Source organism: Macrotis lagotis, chromosome 7 (assembly GCF_037893015.1).
Source record: "Macrotis lagotis isolate mMagLag1 chromosome 7, bilby.v1.9.chrom.fasta, whole genome shotgun sequence".
NCBI classification, from domain to species: domain Eukaryota; kingdom Metazoa; phylum Chordata; class Mammalia; order Peramelemorphia; family Peramelidae; genus Macrotis; species Macrotis lagotis.
In genome coordinates this window covers 159,650,873-159,676,149 of record NC_133664.1, presented here as the reverse complement: position 1 = coordinate 159,676,149, position 25,277 = coordinate 159,650,873, and the positions used below count along the sequence as shown (strand labels likewise).

The 25,277-nt window shown below is 33.6% G+C and overlaps 1 protein-coding gene across 1 annotated transcript in view; it reads left to right on the top strand.

The window, feature by feature from the left end:
* The window catches only part of MAGI2 (membrane associated guanylate kinase, WW and PDZ domain containing 2), a 1,847,576-nt gene that overhangs the window by 92,561 nt on the left and 1,729,738 nt on the right, over positions 1-25,277 (top strand). The window lies entirely within an intron of this gene.

Below are 25,277 nucleotides of genomic sequence, written 5' to 3'. Positions count from 1 at the left end.
CTAGATTTAGCAGGGTGGCTTGGAGAGTCCTGTTTCTATTGAGTAAACCTATGGTCTCATGCTCCAGAGCAAGGCCATATACATCACTCTGTTGGAGTTGTAGAGGGTACTCTGAGAGTTTTGAATGATTCTTCTCTAATACTATCAGTTTGGGGGCCCCCATTCTGGCTATCATAGGTTTCTTTTAGGTCTAAAATAATGAGAAAATGTCAATAGCAATCTAATTTATATATATGTATATATATATATATATATATATATATATATATATATATATATATATATGGAAAAGTGCTAGATACATTAATTATAGTTATAATGTTAAAATCTTCATTTCAGTTCTTTTCAGAAGCTCTTATATCACTAGCAGTAAAGAACTTCAGAAGTCATCTAGTCCAATGCCTTCATTTTACAGATGAGGGATCTGTTGTTTAAGGAGATTAGGTGGCAAGCCCAAGGTCCCAGAGGTAGTTAGCATAATTGGCAGAAATTGAACTTTGTTTCTCTAACTCCACAAACAAAGATCTTTCAACTCTGTTGAGATTTCCAATATGAAATATAGCAGATGACTAAGCTAAAAATTATATTTGCTAACTGTGGTGTAAATAAGACAAAAGTTATAAACTTCACCCAATGGAAAATGCCTTTAGTTATAAACTGTTTAAAAATGTATCAATAGAACTGTTTTTACAAGGGGCATACTCAATACATGTTCAAGATTTAGAGATACAGTTCATCTTAGTACTAACCCTTGAGGATTTTATCCTTTTTACCAGGATATTGAAAATCATTAATGAAAAGGCAAGAATCTAAGAAAACAAATTACACTAACAATATGAATAGTAGTGCAGAAAAGAGAATAAGTATGCTAGATAGAGGTGATTAGTGAAGACTTCAAGAAACATGCCCAAATGTACATTCCATACATATATACATTCCTCCTATTTTCTGCAACTTTTTATTAATAGATCCAAACTTATTTCAGTAAATAGCATATATTAAAGTGAGTTATTTGAATTATTGAGTATCATATCTCTGCTGTCTCATTTGGCCCAAACCCTTTCTCTGGTGGGACCTGTAAAGGTGTGAAAAGGCATTAGGCAGGAATCTATTGTGTTTTCTTTTGGTGTCTGACTATCGGTCTATCCTAGAACAAAGAGGATCAGCACTAGAATTGACAAGTAGATAATTAATCTTTTGTTTGTACAGAAAAAAAAATTCATGAAAAGGTATTAAGTTCTAGAGGAATTGCAAAAAGGAAAGATGAAGTAGCAATACAGCTCAAATCAAATACAATGGATAAAGTTGTTATTAAGCCAACATTAATCTAACTTCACCATTTATTAACTGTACGATCTTGGGAAAGAAATGGACCCTCTCTGGGACTCATTCTCTTTTTCTCTAAAATTATGAAAGTAAACCAAGGAACATCTAAGATCTTTTCCAAATCTAAATTTGTGATACCACAATCCTCAAAATTAGGTACTACATGATGTCTAAGAAGCTTTCCTATTCTGGGTCAATGATCCTATAGTCTCACCTCTTTGAAATCTATTGTGCTTTGTCATTTCAGCATAATTGGATTAGAGATTTTTAATTCAAATGACCTCATGAAGCAAGGGTGTGAAACTCTAAAAGAAGAAAGGGAAGTTTGCCCATCTTCTATGTTTTAAGGACAATCTTTTTTTTGTGGTAGTATAATCCAGTTTGGAATGGAATATAAATTTCAAGCAGAAATTATATTAGCTAATAAAATATGCTTAAGTTTAAATGCAACATCATAAATGGATTTGGAAAATTTATGTAAGAGTATCAGGAAATATTAATTCAAGAAATAGTATCATTACATTAACATTATAAAATTAATTGCTTATCATATGTAGATGCTTATTTTATTACAGATGTGAATGATAACTTATATTAATCAGTCCTTCAGTGCCTTTCCCTCCAAAGAGATAAAATGAATTTTTCATGCTATTTGGCAGTGTTAAGTGGTTAGAGTATTTAGCTACAACTATAAAGTAATAAAAAATTGATTGCATAAGCAATCCTGTGGAATTATTCTCATTATTTTATACTTACATATTTGAGGATTTGGATTGAGCTACATTCTTTCAGGAAGAGTCACATAGTGGAAAAAATGCTAGATTTGTCATCAGATCATTTGGTTTCAAACCCTGGTGCTTCTGTTTAATGCTTGTATGATCACATACTGGTTACTCAGTCTCTCTGGCCTCACTTTACTGATCTGGAAATGAAAGTGTATGCTAGATCATTTTTGAAGTCCTTTCCAAATTAAATCTGCTATCTCCTAAACGTTTGATCCCATGATCCCCTTACTGTTGTGAGTTACAATGCATTCATACTTCCTTATATTATATAATAATTGTTTATTTCATCCTATAAATACTTGAGCAGCTGCCCAGTGTTCTAGGGACCAGTTCTTTTAGTGTAATATCCACATTACTGTACTATCCATTTTTAATTTGTTTTTGCTTCAACTTTTTACATGTTCAAACCTTATCTTTTCATTCTTAATAATCTTCATCTCACATGCCTCCTAATAAAATACTAAAAAATTAGTCGAGCTAAGATCACATCAATTTGGATATTCCTTCAATGATACAGATTGAAAGTCATTCATTCCTGCTCATCTCTTATTACTTTTGTTCATGTCCTCAGATTTGCTATAGAGTCTAACCAAAATTGTTGAAACTTTCCCCTATTCTCTATGCATCTCAAGAATACCATTGATGCATTCAGGTTGTCCACTTGCCATCTCCTTAGGAGCCAGTTCATCTTCTTTTCCTTTCATACATTTTCCTGATAAGATTTTATATTCCTATTTATCCTGTATAAATGCTGTAGTATACTCATATCCACCATATGCTTCTCCATGGCAATCTACGTTAATTTTGAATATAATTTAGAGACTGTTGTTTTCCATATCTATCAGTCATATAAAAATTAAAGATTAATATTGATATTAAAATGATCCTTTATTTTCAGGATAAGAGATTGGAGTCACTGAGGGAGATTTATAACTTTTTTATTTTATTTTATTTTGAGTAGCATCTTTTTTTATCCATATGCACACGTATGTTTTTTAAGTTACAAAATTTCCTTCTACCCTCCCTTCCCAACCCCCCTCCCCTCAGTGGCAAGCAGTCAGGTTAGCATTATAACTTCTTTAGGCTATCTAATCTGTTCTAATTGTTGGATTTAATTTTGAACCCAACTTTGCAAGTCTCAAGTATATACAATAATGTTTTATACATTAAAATTATTACTATAGGCTAATCTCCATTCTAATATGAATTAAAGGAATTAGATTCAATATGCGTACTACAGAAATGATAGCAATTCTTTTCACCATTGGACAGTTATTTCATTATTCTCTCCTATTCCTCTTCTATATCTTGCTCTTCCACTCAGAGCAGTATCAAAAGACTTTTCCCTGTCTTTAACAGGGAATGTTTGGTAAAGGAAACTGAAGAAGGCATCTCTGTGCTTAGAGAATTCGTATTTTCTGAAGAGAAAGTCTAGGAGGTAACAGGATAGAATAAGATTTTTTAACGTTTTTGCCTGGCTTGCTCAAGGACACATGGCTAGGTAATTATTAAGTGTCTGAGACCAGATTTGAACCCCCTGGCTCCAGGGCTGGTGCTTTATCCACTGTGCCACCTAGCTGACCCCAGAATAAAATTTTTAAAAAATGTTTAATGATTTATTTATTTTCATATTATTACAATAATCTTGTTGTGAAAGTAAACATAAAGCCCTACCCCCCCCCCCCAATGAAAGACAGAGAAATCTCAAGAAAAATAAAGTGAGAGGAAAAAAAACCATGTACTTCAGGTTGTGTTCAGATACCATTGTCTCTGTCTCTGGGATGGGTTTCATTCTTTGTCATAAGTTCAACAGAGAAGTTGCTTCAATGTTTTTTCCCATAGTTGTTATTGTTAACTATATTACCCTCAATTCTATTTCTCCCCACTCCCATTTATTCTATTATCTCTTCCCATTTACCCTGTCCCTCCTCAGAAGTGTGTTGTATCTGACTACCCTTACCTACAATCTTCCCTCTCTTCTATCACCTGCTTCCCCCCCTCTCCTCCCCCATCCCCTTCTCCCAACCCTTTCCTTTCATTTTTCTTCTTGAGTAAAATAGATTTCTATACTCTATTGAGTGTGTAGGCTATTTCCTCTGTGAGCCATTTCTGATGAGAACAAAAGCTCACTCATTCTCCCTCATTTACCCCACTTCCACTCCATTACAAAAGTTTTTCTTGATTCTTAAGCAAAATGTCTTGACCCAATATAACTCTCCTTTCCCTTTCTCCCAGGACTTTCCTTTATCACACATTGGCTTTATCTTTGTATTATATTATACCATTATATTAAGTTCTTCCTGTGCCTTATCTATATATGCTCCTTCAAATTGCTCTTATAAATGATGAGGTTCATATGAGTTATCAGAATCTTCTCATGCAGGAACAGACACAGTTCAATATCATTAAATCTTTCATAATTAGTTCATCTTATCTACCCCCTCCATGCTTTACCTGAGTCCTATTCTTGAAGATCAAACTTTCTGCTCAGCTCTGGTCATTTTACCAGGAAAGTTTGAAAGTCTCCTGTTTTATTGAATGTCCATTTCCCCTGAAAGAGGATGGTCAGCCTCAATCTCTCTAATTGATTGTGGCCCATTTCTTGAGAAATGAATAAAGCCTTCTCTTCATACCTTGAGAGATCTCCAAAATTTATTTAAGTGGTAATCTTTGTCCCACACATTTTGGGGGCTCCAGGATAGCATGCCCATTGGGGACCTCGGCTTCTCAGAATTTGGTGAAACAGCGCTGCTTGCCACAAAATTATGTCAGTTTGTCATTTTCTGGGAAGCCTTGGTTTCCCCTCTGTGTAAATGACCCGAAGCAGAAAGACTCAGTAGGAAGAGAACAGCAAATCCACGGCCAGAACCTGACGTCAGTGAGGACAAAGAACAGTCTTTAAACCTCTATGCATAGAGACCCAAGAAAAGGTAAGCCTAGACCTTGGAATCTGAGGGCACTAGATTCCTGGAGGGTCCATTTCAGTGACTGAGGGTTGGGGGGTGACCCCTTCCAGTTTGGGTGTAAGGGACTTGGATCTAAGGTCACTTGATCCTGAGAGGTCTCTGTCAATATTTAAAATGGGAAGGATCTGTCCTAAGCCTTCCCTCATGGCAAATTAGGTAAATAAGACTAAAATATAAAGGAAAAGTAAGAAGAAAATGATTGAGTATTGTAACGAATTTGGTCTGCCTTTTGGAGGGAGAATCCTCTCTGCATTCCTGAGACATCAGGAATTTGCCATTGACCTGTGTTTTGAAATTCAGTTTGGAAACTTCTGTTGCATTTTGTGTGATCTTTGTTTGTGCCTTGTCAGTCTTTATGTGTTTAGAATGTCTATTTACTTGTGTGATTTGTTAAACAGGGAAAGGAGGAGTTGGCAAGTTCTCCTAAAGAGTTCCTTGGGTAGCCTCATTTTGTTTTGGATTTTTAGGCAGTATTTATCTAACTCTCTGGCTCTTCCCTTGAGCCTGCTTTCTGCCTTTGTTACAATATGATACCTCCCTCCTCACTCCTAGGTTGTCTCTTGAGCACTAAAAGAGGGGTTTTTATTTTGATTAAAAAGGAATGGATTGGGGCTGCTAGGTGGCGCAGTGAATAGAGCATTGGCCTTGGAGTCAGGAGTACCTGGGTTCAAATCCGACCTCAGACACTTAATAATTACCTAGCCATGTGGCATTGGGCAAGCCACCTAACCCCATTGCCTTGAAAAAAAATCTAAAAAAAAAAGGAATGGATTATGGAGGCCAAACTACTCACCCTGTTGAGAAGGCTCCCCCCTTCCCTGTTTATGTTCACCTTCTCTTCCCAGTTATCTATGATTCTGTGGTGCTAGAATGTTTTTCCCCCACTCTCTTTTAGAAAAGGACTAGGAGAGAGAGAAAAAATTACTTCAGGAAGAATTAGTAAAATAAATGTTCAAAGGGATTTTATTTTGAAATAAAAAAGAAATAGGAAAGAGATAGTGAATATTATCATAGAAAGAAATGCTATTTTAATTTGAGAAAAAAAAGAGGTTGTTGGAGAGTCAGGTTAATCCTAAAGTATATAATGTGATTACCAAAATATGCCAGCGTAAGGGAAACTAAATAGTTAATCTTTTCCCAGAATGATATGGTAACAAAGCTTCAGGAGTTTATCAGTTTAGATTCTGGTATAAATATAAAACAAAAAAAAGAGGATGGTCAGTTTTATTGGGTAGTTGATTCTTGGTTGTGATCCAAGTTGTTTTTTTTTTTTTTTTTTTTTCTGGTATATTATATCCAAGTCCTATGAGCCCTTGATGTAGACACTGCCAAATCCTGTGTAATCTTGACTGTAGTGCCATGGTAGTTGAATTGTTTTTTTTTTTTTTTTTTCTGGCTGCTTGTAGTATTTTCTCTTTGATTTGGAAGCTTTGGAATTTGGCTATAAGATTCATGGGAGGTTGCTATTTATTTTTTTGTGGGGGAGATCTCTTTCAGGATGTTATTGGTAGATTCCATCAATTTCTATTTTACCCCCTGCTTCTAGGATATCAGGGCAATTTTGATGGACATTTTTTCTTGAAAATCGAAGTCTAGACTCTTTTCCTATTCATGACATTCCAGTAGCACCAAAATTTTAAAATTATCTCTCCTGAGATCTGTTTTCCAGGTCAGTTGTTTTTTCCAGTTTAAATATTTCACATTTGCTTCTAGTTTTTCATTCTTTTGACTTCGTTTTATTCTTTCTTGATTTCTTGCAAATTCATCAGCTTTCCTTAGCTCCATTCTACATTTGATGGAGTTATTTTCTTCAGAGAGCTTTTTTTAATCTCCTTTTCCAACTAGTCAATTGTGCTTTTTAAGGCATTCTTCTCATTTGCCTTTTGGACTGCTTTTTTCATTTGACCTAAACTAGTTTTTAAATGTTATTTCCTTTAGTCTTATATATCTCCTTCACCAAGCTGCTATTTGGTTTTCATAATTTTACTGAAATTTGCTCATTTTTCTTCTCAATTTTCCTCTACCTCCCTTTCTTGCTTTTCAGTCTTTCTTGAGCTCTCGCAGAGCCTGAGACCAGTTCCTATTTCTCTTAGCAGCTTTGTATACAGAAGTTTGACTTGGTCATCTTCTGAGTGTATATTTTGATTCTTCATGGGATCAAAGGAATTTTCTATGGTCAAATTCTTCTTATTCTTTGGTTTGCTCATTTTCCCAGCCTATGACTGAATTACCACACTTTCAAAGCTTTTGGGTCTTTTGAGACACTCCCTGCCCCTAGGACCTTAATTTCTTCAGTCTTATGAGAGGCTCTGACTGCTCTTCTGGCCTTTACTCTGGTTTGTGGATAACCCCAGTTCTTCAGTCCCTGCTCCTCTATGGTAATATGGTGGCCCAGACTGCAACCTAAATCTGAGTATGTGCAAAGCAGCAAAGTTCTACCCAAGGGATAGCAGGGAGACCACTGCAGTTTTCCCTGGCCCCCTTACTGTCTGTGGGCTGAATTCTCTGGAAGAAGCTTCTGAGTGGCTCCATAGATTACTGTGGCTACCCTGAGGCCTGTGTTGATCTGGGCCCTGTCCTAACTCTAGTACAGCAGAGTTCTCCCACTGACCCTCCAAACTGAACCCAGAAATCCCTGGGCCAAGAGGTCTGGAATCTGCTACCACCACCATAGACCCCAATGACCCAGTTAACCCAAGGGCTGTTCCTGGAAGGCTGGAACTGGTGGGTTTGCTTTGGTGCAGAATGACTGTGGTCCGGCTACCCTGTGACTTTTTCCCAACCCCTACTCCCAGTGGAACGGAGATTTTTTGCAGATCTACCAAATTGCCTTGGAATGGAAAGTTGTTTCACTCAGTGTTTCAATGGGTTCTGCCTCTATAAAATTTGGTTAGACTCATAATTTTATGTTTTTTGGAGTTTTGGGGGGGAAGAATTTCTAGGAATTCCTGCCCTCATGCTTCCATCTTGGCTCAGCCTCATAGAATAAGATATTTTTGGATAAGATATTAAAGGTAGCAAGTTTCACTTGCTCAATGATCAGTTATCATAGAGCTCTCAAAGAAAAAGTAAATTCATATAACTGTATCAGCCTTTTTTCAAGTCCCTTATTTTGATCTCTTGTGATTTTTTTAAAAGCTTAGGAGTTGGGGAGGCTAGGTGGCGCAGCGGATAAAGCACCCACCCTGGAATCAGGAGTACCTGGGTTCAAATCTGGTCTCAGACACTTAATGAGGCCACACTTACCTAGCTGTGTGGCCTTGGGCAAGCCACTTAACCCCATTTGCCTTGCAAAAACCTAAAAAAAGCTCAGGAGTTATTTTATTCATCTGAGATGTTTATGTAAGTCATGAATAGTTCAACTCCCATTACTGAATTGAGGGGGTAGAAGATTATAATAGATATTATTTTGTAAATTTTTGCTATTTCTTTTTAATAGCACCCCATGACCTTAACTATTTTAAAAATTATTTTATGAAATATTCTACATGAAGTTATTTTCACTTAACACATAATCATATATTTTCTCTCATTTTTATCAAAGAATGACATTTATTCTTTAGATTTTTAAATAGGATAGAAGAATGAACATTGACAAATAAAACACAAATGAAATGAGGGACACAGAAGAAGACAAGATGACCTAAACAAAGAAAGTACATGATCATGACTTCCATGTCCTAACAATGCTTGCAGATAAGAGATAATCTCAATTATTGGAGGAAATCCCTGAGTTTCATCTTCCAGAAAACTGGGTGCTATCATTTTTGGACATTTTGACAAATTTGACAAGTATAAAACACTTTCCTAAAAGATGGCTGTGATACAAAATTTAAATGAAATGAATACTTTGAATTCATGGAACTTTAAGAGGAAGGGAAGGTGGCATATGCATAATTGTTCTTTTAAAAAGACTTCACAATTGAATTAGAGTTATCAAAGAAATGGGCTCATGAAAGGTACAATATCTCTTGGGGAAATCAAACAAGGAAACAGTTCCATGTGAATTAAGTTTTTTTAAGCAAATTGAAAGGGCATAATGAGCTAGAAGAATTAGAGAAATAGTAAAAAGAGTGAAACTACAGCACCTAATATATACAGGTATCTGCTATGTCTGTGAGTTGTATAATTCGGCCAGTAGTAGATTGTTTAGAGGGGGTAGGGACAATATAAAAAGGAGTCTGGAAAAGTGGGATATTGATAGGTTTTAAAAGTCAAAATGAACCATTAAGATAACCTTAGAAATATATAAGGAAAGAAAAGTCACATTGGTATCAAGGATATTTTGGGAGGATAATAGCAGATTGAAGGAAAATTATGAGGTTTGAGGAAATATTCCAGATAAGTGTGATAATAAAAGTTTGGAATAGGTGGTGATGGAACAAGGAAAGAGAGATATTATGAACAATACAATAGAAAAGAAAGAGGATTAGTGAGAAAAGAGAGTGAGGATTAGTAAAATGATATTATATGAGATGTGATTAAAAAACAAAAATATCAATAGATTATAAACCAAATACTGATGTTGATGATGTGAAAAATAGTCTCAAGAATGATTGAGGTGGGGAAGAAATTATAAGAATTTTTTTCTGGCCATCTTAAATTTGAAGTCCTGGAAGAATATCTTCATGGAGATCTCTTGAAAGTATTTAAGTAAGCCTGAGACTTTGGAGAGAAGTCAAAGCTCAGGATTAAGATTTTAAGCACATATTTTCAATCTAGTATATGAACCATGAACAAGATGTCCCACCTCTCCATTCTACACATCTTGTCTGGCTGTCCCCCATGTGTATAATGATTTCCCTCTTCTGATCCAGCTGCTGACCTCCCTGGCTTTCTTTTAAGTACAAAATAAAATACCAATTCTACAATCAGCCTTCCCTAACATTTCTTAATTCCTTCTTTTAGTTACGTCCTATTTTTACTCTATGTAGTTTACTTTGTATAAATTTATATGGATTTGTTTTCATGTTTTCCCCCCCTCCATTAGATTATAAACTTATTGAGGGTAAAGACTGTCTGCCTCTTTTTATATCCCCAAGTCATAGTGTCTGGCATGCAGTAAGTGCCTAATAAATGTCTAATGCATTAAATTAATATTTATGATAGAAAGACAGCATGGGATAGTGGATAGAAATCAGATCTTGGAGTCACAAGTATCTGAGTTCAAGTCCTGCCTATGAAACCTATTAGGAATGGCTCATTAGTTAGGTCATTTAAGCCTCTGAGTGCCTCAAAAAACTCTCTTAAGAGTATAAATTAAAGATAACGTGCCCATCTGAAGTCGTAGTAAAAGGTCCCTCAATGAAATCTATAAGCTAAGGAAATCAAATACCTTATCAATAAAAATTTTAAAAGTTACTTGGATGCTTATCTTCTCTTTCTTTTATAAGAGAAGAAAATAAAATTGAAGGAATTAGAATTGGGAAGAGACAAAAGTCTCATTCTTTGTTGTCATTTGGGTGTAATTCCAAATTGCTCTCCAGAAAGATGACATGATGGTATACCCCTAGAGAATCCAAAAATATCATCTAAAAAGCTACTAGAAATAATTAACAACTTTAGCAAGGTTGCAGGATATAAAATAAACCCTCATAAATCCTGAACATTTCTATATGTGACTAACAAGATGCAGCAGAAAGAGCTAGAAAGAGAAATACCATTCAAAGTAACCTCAGGCAATCTAAAATACATGTGAGTCTACCTGCCAAGCAGACTCAGAAACTTTTTGAAAACAATTACAAAACACTTCTCACGTAAATAAAATCAAATTTAAATAACTGGCAAATATCAACTGCTCATGGATAGGCGAGCCTAATAAATTAAAAATGACTATTCTACTAAAATTAAACTACTTGTTTAGTGCCCTAACAATCAAAATTCCAAAAAATTACTTTAATGAGTTAAAAAATGCAATTAAATTCATATAGAGAAATGAAAAGTCAAGAATTTCCAGAGATTTAATGAAAAAAGTACAAAAAAAGATGCTTAGTCTTACCAGATGTAAAATTATATTATAAAGCATCAGTCACCAAAACTGCCTGGTATTGGCTAAGAAATAGATCAGTGGAACAGACTAGGTGCAATAGCAGGAAATGATTATAGTAATCTGCTGTTTGATAAACCCAAAGAGTTTGGGATAAAAACTCTCTCCATTAAAAACTGTTGGGAAAATTAGAAGTTAGTGTGGCAGGGGCGGCTAGGTGGCATAGTGGATAAAGCACCGGCCTTGGAGTCAGGAGTACCTGGGCTCAAATACGGTCTCAGACACTTAATAATTACCTAGCTGTGTGGCCTTGGGCAAGCCACTTAACCCCATTTGCCTTGCAAAAAGAAATTACTCTAAATCACTAATTATTAGAGAAACACAAATTAAAGTATCTCTGAGGTACCCCCTCACACCTCTCAGATTGTCCAATATGACCAGAAAGGACAATGATCAATGCTGGAAGGGATGTGGGAAATCTGGGACACTTGTTGGTGGAGCTGTGAACTCATCCAACCTTTCTGGAGAGCAATTTGGAATTACACCCAAAGGGCAACAAAAATGTGCATACCCTTTGATCCAGTTATACCACTACTGGGTCTATACCTTGAAGAGATCACGTAAAAGGGTAAAAACATCACTTGTACAAAAAATATGCACAGTAGCCCTGTTTGTGGTGGCAAAGAATTGGAAATTAAGTGAATGCCCATCAATTGGGGAATGGCTTAATAAACTGTGGTATATGTATGTAATGGAACACTATTGTTCTATTAGAAACCTGGAGGGATGGAAATTCTGTGAAGCCTGGAAGGATTTGCATGAACTGATGCTGAGTGAGATGAGCAGAACCAGAACATTGTATACCCTAAGAGCAACATGGGGGTGATGAGTAACCTTAATGGACATGCTCATTCCATCAGTGCAACAATCAGGCACAAGTTTGGGATATCTGTGAGGGAGAATACCATCTGTATCTAGAGAAAGAATTGTGAAATTTGAACAAAGACCAAAGACTATTACCTTTAATTTCAAAAAAGTTATCTTATTATATAATTTTGCTATCTCTTATACATTATTTTTTCTTCCTTAAGGATATGATTTCTCTCTTGTCACAGGAAATTTCAGGAAATCTTTCTCTGACTGATAAGGCAAGAGAAGAGTATATGAATTTATTAAGTATCTGCTATGAATCAGTTGTGCTAAGTACTATAAAAGTAATTTAATATTTAATCCTCAAAAGAGCATGGTTTACAGTTAGGGAAACAGACAGATAAATTATATTTATTGCCCAGTATCATGTCATAATAAGTTCCTAAAACCAGATTTGAATTCTTTTCATAATGACTCCAGGGCCAGCACTCTATTCACCTATCCACCCAGCTACCATTACCTTTACCAAATAGTTTCCTCTGTGGAATCATTTTCATATAAGAATTCTGATTTTTGCAAAAGATTGGCAAAAGCGTTGTCAGTTTGTACATATCAAAAGTCTAACCATATAATAAGATAGAGTGAATTACCTACATCTCATACATTAAAGGAGGTTCATAAATCATTAAATGATGAAACAAGGTGAATTTCATTTAAGAAATATTTATTTGAAAAAATTTTACATTATTTCAAAGTAAGAAAAGTTTCAGCTGAATTCTATAATTTTATCCTCAGTCTTTGAATAGTATATATCAAGGGTGAGAAGATTCTGAAACTGATTTATAACTGGCAAAAGTTCAATCAGTGTAAATTAGAGAGAATATAATTAATAATTAGGATATATGGTCTTCTAACTAGTTTTCTGACTTTGTAGATTATTTTTTATTTGAAAATAATTATACTAATTTAATTAAAAATTACTTATTAAGCAACTAAAATATGTAGAATATTATGGGATGAAGTAAGAATTTCAAGAAAAAAAATAGTTCCTATATCCTACAGGAGATTGCATCAGTCACAATCACTCCAGAAAAGGAACTAGGAAGCACTGTATACAGTATTGGACTAGGAGGTTAGAAAACTGAAGTGCAAATCTTGCCTCAAATTCTTTTGAATTAACATATACAAACTGCTTAACATTCTTTAAAGGAGCAGATAAATGCTAAATATGCTTGTTATTAGCTGTCTACCTTTGGTCAAATTATCCTTTTCCATCCTCAAATTCCACATAAGAAAAATAACAATGGCAGGTAACTCAGTGGATAATAGAATAAACTCCTTAAGAATATTGAGCATTTTTTAAAATTTTGTTTTTAAATGCCCAGTGGTTAGTATAGTAGCTGGTAAATATTAGTAACTTATTTATTGTTGAATAGAATTCTTTTTAAATTTTATTTAAGACAATGGGTTTAAGTGACCTGCCCAAGGTCACACAGCTAGGTAATTATTAAGTGTCTGAGACCAGATTAGAACTCAGGTACTCCTGATTCCAGGACCAGTGTACTATCCACCATGCCACCTAGCTGCCCCTGAACAGAAATTTTTAATGAAACAGTCCAGCTATAAGGAATTTACATACAGTAAAGGTTATACCATCCAAGAACAAACCATAAAGAGAAGTATCCATGGTACCCACTAGTGAAACTATTATAATATTAACATAAAAACTGTGTTTGATAGTTTGTATTTAGTTTTATTTTGGCCAGATATTAGATGACTTTCTGTCTACCTTTTCCAATTTATGATGATATACACCATGATTTAGTGTTCTCAGCACATCACCACATATTTGTGAACTTACTGAACTCTATTGTCCAATATACAATCTAAAATGAGCCAGTGTCTTGAGAGATTACATTGAAGGAATGACACATTTTTTAAGTTTCTGGTAAAAACAAATACATCACTTGAAAAACAGTTTCTTTTCTAAGGGCTGGTAGTCAGTATTTAAATGCTCTTTCTGAACTAAACTACAACTGATCTGTGTGTCTTGCATAAGATTGCTGGTCCAGTGAGCAAGACTTGCACTGTGTGTCACTTTGAAGCTAAAATAGGGTCTCCCAGGATGGACTGTCAAAAAGTCCAGAGCAATATAGTGTAGAAGTTTTGACTGTTTCTTTAGTTGTGCTTTGACTTGAGAGTCCTTTGGGTTATTCTTTATTAATCTGAAGAAATCACAGCTTCTGGCTATTTCACACTGTTTGAATAGTTAAAGAAGTCTGACTGTCAGATTTCCAGTACTAACAGAGTCTACAGTTACATAAGTGACTGCAGGAATTAGTTTGAATATATGTTGTAATATTCCCCTCATTAGGAGGGTAGAGATTATAGACCATACTATAGCATTAGATTGTAGATCTCTCTTTTGTGGCTGACAGGCATAATTGAACTTCATTAGACTCTATCCCTTTGATTATCTGGTTTTAGAGACATGAAATGAACATTACACTTTATTTAAATATGTATTTCTATAATATGGAATAACCTTATAACAGTCAGGTCATTCAATAAATCACTGACAGTTACACTATGGGTCAAAATGTATTTCCCATTTGTGTAGTGATGACTTTTACATTGCTTTCATGGTAAAACTGAAAACTTTACTTTTCTTTTCTTTTCTTTTTTGTTTTTTACAAGACCATAGGGTTAAATGATTGGCCTTAAGTAAGAATTAAATGTCTGAGGCTGGATTTGAACTCAGGTCCTCCTCACTCCAGGGTCAGTGCTAGCTGCCCCTAAACTGAAAACTTTTGATAAGAAAATTGATATTGCAATGGAAACCCTAAATTTCATAGTGGGATTCAACTGTATTTTATGATCTATTTTCACTTAAAATCAGTTTATACAGGAGAATGCTTATTTGAGTATGTCTGTCTGCATTTGTGTATGTATTTTTATATATTCATGAGAGGGGATATTTTATATGTATTCCAAATCAAAAACAGCTTTTCAATCATAGATTTAGAAGTTGAAGGAACCATAAATTCTAACAAGCAAAATTCACTCATCTTAGAATTTAGAAACTGAGGTGGAGGGGAAGCAATTTTTTTCCAAGGACATGTAGCTAGTAAGTGTCCAAGGCAGGGTTTGAACATGTCTTCCTTACTCAAAAGACTGAAGTTGTATTTTGCAAGTAAAATTTATGCTTGGGACAATAGTATAGTTTAATAAAAATTATTATCTTGAATTGGGAATATTTTTTGGTCAAGCAATGTTCACTTTTTTGTCATTTCAATTTTTTTCCTGTTTTTTTTTTAACATTTAAAGGGTACTGAGTAATTTTTCAGTACAAATGATTTCTTTAAAGAGAGATGTGATTCCACCTTTCTTATTAGACATGATTGCTGATGTGTGGATTATTTTGGAGAATGAAAGCTGTATGACACAGTGGTTATTCATTCCAACATAAAAAAGTGATTCCAACATAAAAAGCTTGACACAAAGTAATTCTAATCTAAAGATTGTTTTAAGTTTTAGTTTGATTTTAACCAATGTACTTAATATTTCCAATCAATTCCTAGTTTGTCTGCAGTATCTGCCAGGTTTGGAAGTTGAAGAGAAGCCCATAGAATCCACTCTGCATAAAATATTTCTAAAATTAAATTCATTCAGAGATAGAAAATTATAGTTCATTTGAAAATTTTTGAATGTAAGATAGAACCTTTAAAGCATTTGGGGGGTATTTAAGTTCTATTTCTTTTGTGTAATTACTTTTTATATTTTTATTTCTATATTTCTTTATACATCATGTCAACAACTGATGTGATAAAGTGTTTCTATCAATGTAAATCCTGAAAAAGAAATATCAAATTTTCACCTAGTTATATCTGATACTTTCCCAAACAAGATATTAAATTTGGTGACATTTCTTATAATGTTACTATTCCTTGACAGAATTTTGTCTAACTCAAGTAATGACCAATATATTTATATTCAGTAACAAATAAATAAATGAAGAAAAAAGACTAAATCAAAATAGATTTTTCTAATCCTAGATTCATTTTTTCAAAAATACAAATAAGTCCACTAAAATAAAAGAGTAAAAATAATGATTAAATTTTGTCTCTCTGTGTGTGTGTGTGTGTGTGTGTGTATGTGTTTGTGTGTTTGTGTGTGTGTGTGTATGTGTGCTGGGCTGACTTGCTTTTTTGACTTACAAATGAACTTAGTTTTAACTTTAAGAATTTAGTCTCTCTATATACATCATCATCTCCTATTCATTCTAATATCAAATTAAATTTTGTCCAGTGGCTTTGAGTATATTTTTCAGACTATAAAATGGTCCCTATCTTTGCCTAGAGAATTCCATTAACTCTGAGTAATATATGTTATAATATTATAACATACTTTCCATCAAAGTATGTAAGAACCATCAATATTTTGCTCTGCTGAGTTTTCATAGTTTATTGCATATGTTTTTGAGGCTGTATTTTTTTTTCTTTAGTGTCAATTTTAGGAACAACTTTTCTGGTCTCACTTGCAGTCTAATATTAAAGCACATTAGATTTTAACTCAGAAAACTAAAGATTTGAATTTCATCTCTGCTGCTTGTATGCACTTAGAAAAGTCATTTTTACCTTTTGAGATTCAAGCTTCATGATCCAAATAATTGCTGCTTCAGGGATTTGCCCTGAATATGATATTGGAGCTCATGTGAAGTTCTTTACTATTTTTGTCACACAAACATTTGTTTTTGTACCCATTTAAATTCAAAGAATATTCACAATTACAAGACACCTTCAAAACTATATAGCAAAAGTATTATGAATCCATCTTTGTAGGGCTGAATTATTGAAAATACCCTTAGTTGCATTTCCCTTTATTTTATAACATTTAGATAACATATCTATTAGATTTCATCTTTTTTATACTTGAGTATTTGTTATTGTTGTGGAAAAATGTTATTAACATCTTTGTGAGTTGCTTTGTTAAGCTCAGCTTTGCTACACTAATAACATTTTAGTCACATTTTAGAGTCAACCTACAGCATGTTTTCAAATTAATTTTTGATCACAGAGTACTCATTTAAGGCATGATGTCTTCAAATTAACACAAGTTGTTTGTATATGATTCTATTCATCTATGGATAAGTTTGCATCACTGGCATTCCATAAGTAATCCATACATGAAAATCCTTTGACTTTTTGGTCTTCCTTTTAATGTAAGGGTTTTTTCTTATTTCTTTATTCTTTTTTTTTTGAGTTTTTGCAAGACAGTGGGGTTAAATGACTTGCCCAAGGTCACAAGGTCATAGCTAGGTAATTATTAAGTATCTAAGTTTACATTCGAACTCAAGTCCTCCTGACTCCGGGGTCAGTTATCTATCTATGCACTGCACCACCTATATGCCCTCAAACACAAGGTTTTGCTAGAATGTTGTACAGAAAATATAAAATAGTGTTGCTTCTTTTGATTGGTTAGAAGACACAGGTCATTTTTCCATCTTTATTTTTTCTTCTATTATGTCTTAATTTCCCAGACTCCAGTTAGATATGCACACATACACACACACACACACACACACACACACACACACACACACACACACACACACACACACACACACACACACACACACACACACACACGTACACTGTTTAATAAACCTACTAACAACTAAAGGTTTTTTTTTTAATAAATGCCCTAAATATATACTTAAACACTGTAGTCTGTATAAGAAAACAATATGGCATTAGTATTGAACTGCTTGTTTGTTTTGTGGCTCTATTAGTCTGAGTCATTGAAGTTTTAAAATAGCTGTTAATTTTAATCATTCATTTCAGTGTCTGGTACTTTAAAATATTGAATCTACAAGAAGAAAGATTTAAGGCATATGTCATTCTATAAGTGCTTTTGGTTATATGAGATCTGTACCTCATGGACTAATTCACATTTCTTAGAGAAAGTCAATCTTTCAAACTGAAGTGCTTTTAAAATTTGGAAGTTTTCCAGAAATTACAATCATTTTATCTGTTTTTTGGCAGTACCACAATGGGATTTGATGTTTTAATAATTTTAATTAAAAATGTTATTGCAAACCAATCTTAAAAATTTGAATTTGTTAACACAACTTCTGCAATACCTTAGTTATTAAATTTGGAATAATCTGGTTCTTAACAACTTACAGCAACATGAATTAGTATGAATCAAGTTGTTCAGTTTCTCTTCATTCCTGCTTTATTTATTTAATTGTAATCACTTCTGGTCTTTTGAGAAAGTCTGAAGTTAAAAGATTTCTTATGTAAGTATTTTATCTTTTTGGTCATACATATTCTTAAAAATTTATTGAAACTCAAGATCCAAAAATAATATCTCAGTCAAATATATCAAAACAATATCTGAATTCATTTATTTTTTGCATGTGATATCAAATAAATTATATATCTATATCTATATTTTACATTTCCTCAATGGGATAAAAATTTTCTCATTTCTTTGTGTCTGTCTCTGTCTCTGTTCTTGTCTCTCTCGTAAACATATAAAAAAGACTTCAAAAAATTTATGTTTATATATTACATATATTATTATCAATATCTTAAAAATACATAAAGATATTACATATGGAAATATATAGATATATTCTATTTTTTATTCTCCATAAAATTTTTGTATGTAATGTTTATCGAAACCAGATTGTAATCTTTTAAACTGAATATCCTAAAGTTATTTTCAATATCCCTGTAATTAAAACATACTTGGCAAATATACATACTTTTCTAAATAATGTAAATGAATTGCTGAGAAAAATTCCACAGATTTAATCAAACTCTTTATCTAATAGATTCTTGTACTTTATCCTTCCCCTTTGTTTTAGTGTTCCCAAGCTTTTTCTTTTACACAGAAATGCAATTTCATAACTTTTATACAGAAAAAAGTACTAGGAATTCAGTGCAATATCAAAAGACACATAACATTTGAATGCATGATGTGATTCAAAAAAAACACAAACTTGTAAACAACATCCTTGAAACTTTATGCAAATGAATTCTGTTAACTTATTTTTATCCAATATGTTATTTATTTGTTTAAGTCTTCATTACACAAAATCGGTAGTATTTGTATGCCAACAGGTTCTTCTGTTCATTTTTTTTTACTGAAAAAAATTTAAATAGTGTAAAATGAACTCAACTGAATTTAGAGATTATCTTTGCATATATAAACAGTTAGACCTGAATGTTAATTTTTTTTTACTCTATGAACATTTTACTGTAGAACAGGTAATGGTAATGTAGTCCCTGAGTGTCTTCTATTACTGCAAAAGAATTCAAATGAAATGCTACATGCCAAATACACAAAAAGCAGATAATAAAAATCTGATTTTGTGGTCATGTGGCATGATATTTTCAGTAGTGAATAGGGGATATCAATAGGGTGTAGAAAACTGGTTGTGTTATTCATCAGACTTTAACTCGCTTGGGGCAAATAGGTCTTTGTCCCAGAACACCAAAATGTAGAGAGCTCTGATACCACTTACCCTTTATCAGTTGGAAATAACTTACAAAGAAAGCAGCAGGGGTCTTTGTTTCCTGGTTATTACACTTTAAGTGAACTCTTCTTGGTCTCAACCCTGTACCCTACTCAACAGAGGTCTACTCCACATTTTGTCTTTTGTATTACTTGGCTTTTATACAAAAATTGTTGATTATGGATCTCTATCTCTCTCTGTAAGACTTCTTTGTTCTGAATATTTTGGGAAAAATAGAATTATCACTTAGTTTACCCCTTTGCATTACTGATGTTTTCACTCTTAAGCAGTATTTTGCTACTGTTTGTTTAAAAAGATGCTCTTCCACCTCCTCTTCTACTTTTCTACTCATTCTTTCCCTTTCCCCCTTTCCTACTCCTCCTCATTCTCCTAAAAGCACTCATTTATATAATACTAATGATGTGCCAGGCACATTGATGGGTACTTTACAAATATCTCATTTAATCTCCCAATAGCCCTGGGAGGTAGGTGTTATTTTTATCCCTAATTTACTGTTGAGGACATCGAGGTGGGGAGAGGTTAAATGACTTACCCAGGAGTCACAAAGTTGGTAAGAACCTAAGATTGACTTTGAGCTCATGCCTTCCTCACTCTTGAGCTTGCATTTAATTCATTGTATCACCTAGCTGTCTAAATATGCTACCTTAACCCTATATTTGAGGTTTTAGTGTATTATTGAATGCAAAAATGCAACTCAAATAATTGAATGATGGAATTATACTAGTTTGTAAGAGAGTTTGAATGTAGTCAGCATCCTAGAAAATATATATATATATGTATATATATATACATATATATATATGAAATGTTTAGAAAATAAACATAAAATATTAGCATTGAGATGATGATAAACTTGTAACTTAATTGGAGCTTAATTCTCAAATTGTTTAGCCTTTCTAGTGAACATACTATTATCTCTTGAGATGTCACTTTCATTATAATCAGGCACATAGATTTGTATATCCTATAAAGGGCCATGAACAATTACTGTTGGAAGAACAACTGAAATGGTATGGAAATCAATTATCACATATTTTATGCTTAAAATTTAAATCTATATGGGAAGAAATGAATGAGAAATGATGGAGAAAATTATTTCATTTAAATACAAGATATTTCATTATAGAGCTAGTGAATTTAGAACTCCATGAATATTTGTCAAAGTTAATGTCGTGAAATTGAGCTGCTACTCTCTCCTGTTGAATTAAATTTGTTGTCTTCTGTATTGCACATGTTTATAAAATGAAGAGGGTCCAGTGATTAATGTGTAGACTTTATATGTTGCTGAGCTCTCAAATGCTAGAAAAGTCTGCTCTGACTAGAGATTAGTAGCATTTTGCTTTCTGTTTAAAAAAATTAATGAGCTGTATAAATATGAAAATCAAGTTAACTATAAGTGATGAATGTTGCTCTTTTCTAGAAAGTTGGCTTCTGTGTAAGAAACTGGACAATAGAACTTGCATTATCTTTTTCTTGATTTAAAGTAGGGGAAGGCACTTGTAGAACTTCTCTCTCTGCAAACAAAAACATATTCTTTAGTTATCAGGGCAAAAATGAAAATATGTTTATATGTTATGTATTGAAGACTTGGGATTATAAGCAGAATAACCAGAATGTGTCGAAGTTTTTTATGCTTGCTTATCAAAATTAGCTTGCCCCAATGACTATAATCATGTACACTTGTAATAAAATGTACTTGTTTTTGCAAGACAGTGGAATTAAATGACTTGCCCAAGGACACACAGCTAGGTAATTATTAAATGTCTGAGGTCAAATTTGGACTCAGATCCTCCTGATTCCAGGGGCAGTGCTCCCTACCCACTGTGCCACCTAGCTGCCCCTATAAAAGGAACTTGTAAAGAGCTTTCTAATCCTGTAGTTTTATTATTAAACCTATATATTTATACATGACATATAGCCACTTCAAGATTTTTTTCTCTTGACAGCAAATATCTTAATTTAACATTTTGCTATGACACAAATAATGCATTTCATAAAATAATACTTTATCTTTTCATTTTATTTCTAAAGCATGTGAAGTTTTATTTCTCTAATAAAATCATGTCTTTTCCTTCCATTAAGGTTTAAATATAATATAGTTCATCTTTCATTTTTGTGATAAAATGGAAAGTTTAAGCAATTTAGAACATTTTAAATTAGTTTATCTAAGGCAAGGTTCTCCTAAACATTATTTTAAGCATAATTTATTTCTCATTATAGAATTGTCTATATTGCTACTAACTTTGCACTAGAGTCTGCTGTCAAATTAAATAAAACTCTTAAGTAGATATAAATTATAATTAGTATTCCTGGATCCTAGTCAAGACTTTCACTAACCTGTTAAATGACAATCAGAAAATTTAACTTCTCTATACTTCAACTTTTTTTACCTCTGAAATGTTTTGTTAGATAAAATCTTCTCAAAAACAAGGATAGATATAGTGATCTATATACCTCCACATGAATGCATCTGTTAATATGATGTTAGCCTGAACTCTGCCTCACAATCCCTCAGTTAATAGCTCAATTTTGTTTTATCTTTTTTAGACCCATTCCATACTCCTTCATTCCCCCTGCAGTTTCCAGCTTCACTTTATGCATTATCTTTTATCCCTTAGAATATAAGCTTTTTGAGGGTAGAGATTATCTTCATTTGTGTATATATATATATATATATATATATATATATATATATTGCATTGTTTATACACATATGTATAAATAATGGGTTCAGAGCAAATATAAAAGGTTTTTTAAAAATAATTTTATTGGGGCAGTTAGGTGGCGCAATGGATAGAGCACTGGCCCTGGAGTCAGGAGTACCCGAGTTCAAATTTGACCTCAGACACTTAATAATTACCTAGCTGTGTGGCCTTGGGCAAACCACTAAGCCATATTGCCTTGAAAAAAAACCCTAAAAAAATGATAATAATTTTATTAAATCATTTGTCAGAGAACCAGAAAAAGATGTGACTCCCTTCTAAGTCTCTGTGAAGTTTACATTACTATATAACATGTGCATAAGCTTAGTGACCTGCACACACACACACACACACACACACACACACACACACACACACATATATATTGAGATATGTAACAGCAGCTAAACATAAAAATTCAACAAAATTTTTAGGGAAGTCAAGACATAAGCTATTGAGTCTATCTAAAAAAAGACATTTTGGTTATATCCAAGAGGCAAGAGGGTCTCTGAAAACCAATATGACATAGAAAGTTTTGGTTTAGACAATTAGGTTTAAGCAATATAATAATAAATTTTCAAAACATTGTTATAAAGTTTTCCCCATTATATGCAAATATATACATATATACTTATGTATTTCTGCATGTACATATGCATATGTGTGGGGGGGAGCAAGAGAGGGAGAGAGAAACCATCTATTCTAATCTCCTCCATTTACTGATGAATTAATGAGGCCCCCCAAACTTTAAATAACTTGTCCAGGGTTTCACAAATAAATAGTAGGCAAGGAGTTTGAACGTTAGCCATTTTCTTCTCCCATCGTCACATAATTAGTGTCTGAGATTGGATTTAAACTCAGACCTTCCTCACTCCAAGCTCCCCCAGTGTTCTATCCACTGTACCACCTGTCTCCTCTTCCTCCGGGCCAAATGCAATATATTTTCTAGCATATCACAGTCACTAGAATAATTCTGAGAAAAAAAGAGAGCCATTGAACCTTAGGTAAAAGGACCAAAAGAAGATACTGGAATATGAATGCTCACTGTAGAGAATACTACCAGTTGCAAACATATTATCTGATCTGATGTTTGTCCTTTATTCATGAAGAAGACCATGACATCAGGGAAGTGATGCCATGACAAGCACATTACCTGAATTTTAGTGAAAAGGATGGTGTACTAAGTTTCTCCTCCAGTGTCATCTGGTCCAAATGGCCAGATCTGAATAAGGATGACTGAAAATGACCCTGGCTGAGAGGCAATCAGGATAAAAACCAGGATTAAGTTTCTTTATGCTGGTCAATGTCATGTCGGAGGCTGAATTCGAACTCCTGTCCTCTGACTCCAAGGCCAGTGCTTTATCCACTGCCCCACCTATCTGTCTTATTATATAAATAATAAAGAATGTTGATTGAGTAAAATATGAGAATGAATTTAATTTAATTAATTAATTAAAAAATTTAATACTCTGTATCAGCTTTGGTAATTCCTAAGAAATCAGAGTCTTAATCTAGAAAAGAAATGAAGAGTCTTCTTTGCTTCCTAAAAAAAACTGGAGAGCTTCTAGGACTCTTATTCCCCCCACACACACTCATCTTTGTCCAGTTAGACTCTCTGTATGAGGGCAAGACCTAATAAGGAATTTGAATCACAAAGTATGTTGATTTGAGTTTTAAAAAAAACCCCAACAATATTAGCTACTCTGCATCAGTAAACTGAATTCTGCTCCACCCCCATTTCCATCTGATAGGTCACATTTTGACTAAATTTGTCTGAGTTCAGACTTCCAAGCTTGCTCTGGATTCACTCCATCTTTCTGACCTCTATGAAACAGTTATCTCTACTCTCCCCTTTTTCCCAGCCGTTAATCTAGCCTCTGCCCCTGAGACCCTCAACTAATAATTCAACTTTTGTCTTATTTTGCTGGGCAAAATAAGGAGTATGTCCACTCCTTTGACCATGCCGTAGTCCCCTTCTTCCCTGCCCCTCCAATTTGTAACTCTTCTTTTTGTATTATCTTGTACTTATTAGAATACGAACTCCTAGGCAGTAGGTTATAGTAAGATTTGTATTTGTTTATTAGCAATGGGAAAAGTACCCTGGTTATTAGGGATTTGTTTAGTCATTTCTAACTTTTTGTGACCCCAATTGAGATTTTCTTGGCAAAGGTATTGGATTACCTGAATTCTTCAGACACATATGTATAATGTTAGAAAAGTCATTATCCTTTTTTACCCTCAGTCTGCTCCTTTATAAAATAAGGAAAATAATAGTACCTACCTGCCTCATAGAATTCTTGTGAGATAACTTGTGAAAAGATATTTAGCAAATCTTGAAGTGTTCTACGGTCAATAAGCTATTTTATTTTCCTTCAGTATTTATGAGAGACCCTGACAAAGTAAATATATTATGAACATTTATTTTCTCCATCTTTTTTATATTTGTCTCTATTCCTCTTCCTTTTTCTTCATACATGTCTGTGTGTGTGGTTGACCCTGAAAACACATGGTCAAAGAATCACAGAGGTTTTGCAAATGCTGTCAGCACTTAAAGCACCAAAGAACTCATAAAAGTTATTACAATCACAGTTAATTTTGAAAAAATATAAAAGAAAGAAGTAACACTGCTCATAAGCAAAAAGTTATATTTATTCCATTGCAAGAAGGAAACTAGACACTTTTATCAGGGACCCACTTCAGTGTGGCAAATATCGATACATATATCTGGTCATACTACCAGTGAACTGTAGCCCTGCCAAGAGGGGTAACAATAACAATGTTTCAAGTTGGATTCACAGCAGGACATCATGACCAGAACATGGTTAATGCAGGTGTATATCTGAGTTTAGGGACTGCCTGGTACTTGTGTGAAACAATTCTGGGATTTTTGTGCAGCTGACTTCACCCAGAGGGTGAGCGTAAAGGACTGTTGTTATGCTCAGGACAAAAGCTTGCTTTTTGGGTCTTTCTTAGCTCTACAAAACATGATGTCTTCTAATAGTTAAAAAAAGAGGAGCAAAATGAGAGGGGTGGCATACACATATACCTATTATTTCTATATTCACACATATGTGAATTAGAAAATAATATATCATT